The sequence below is a fragment of the Orcinus orca genome, chromosome 14 (genome assembly GCF_937001465.1).
Source record: "Orcinus orca chromosome 14, mOrcOrc1.1, whole genome shotgun sequence".
Taxonomy (NCBI): Eukaryota; Metazoa; Chordata; class Mammalia; order Artiodactyla; family Delphinidae; genus Orcinus; species Orcinus orca.
In genome coordinates this window covers 60,378,456-60,379,151 of record NC_064572.1, presented here as the reverse complement: position 1 = coordinate 60,379,151, position 696 = coordinate 60,378,456, and positions in this window count along the sequence as shown.

The following is a 696-nucleotide window of genomic DNA, read 5'->3' as shown; positions in this document are numbered from 1 at the left end:
CACTGTGTTTCATCACCTGCCCCCCGCCACCCCGCCCGCTGCCGCATGTACAAGAACAGTGTCTGGTCATTGGCAACAGTGGCTTGACCACTTGCTCTCCTGTCCCAGCATGCTGTCGGGGGCGCGTAGCGTGATAGCCCTCGGTCAGGCTTTGGATCTTGCCCTTTGTATCTTTTAACATCTTTATTGGAGTATAATTGCTTTACAATGGTGTGTTAGTTTCTGCTGTATAACAAAGTGAATCAGCTACACCTATACATATATCCGCATATCCCCTCCCTCTTGCGTCTCCCTCCCCGCCTCCCTATCCCACCCCTCTAGGTGGTCACAAAGCACTGAGCTGATCTCCCTGTGCTATGCGGCTGCTTCCCACTAGCTATCGGTTTTACATTTGGTAGTGTATATATGTCCATGCCACTCTCTCACTTCATCCCAGCTTATGATTCCGCCTCCTGGTGTCCTCAATTCCATTCTCTACATCTGTGTCTTTATTCCTGTCCTGCCTCTAGGTTCTTCAGAACCATTTTTTTGTTTTGTTTTTAGATTCCATATATATGTGTTAGCATACGGTATTTGTTTTTCTCTTTCTGACTTACTTCACTTTGTATGACAGACTCTGGGTTCATCCACCTCACTACAGATAACTCAATTTCGTTTCTTTTTATGGCTGAGTAATATTCCATTGTATATATGTGC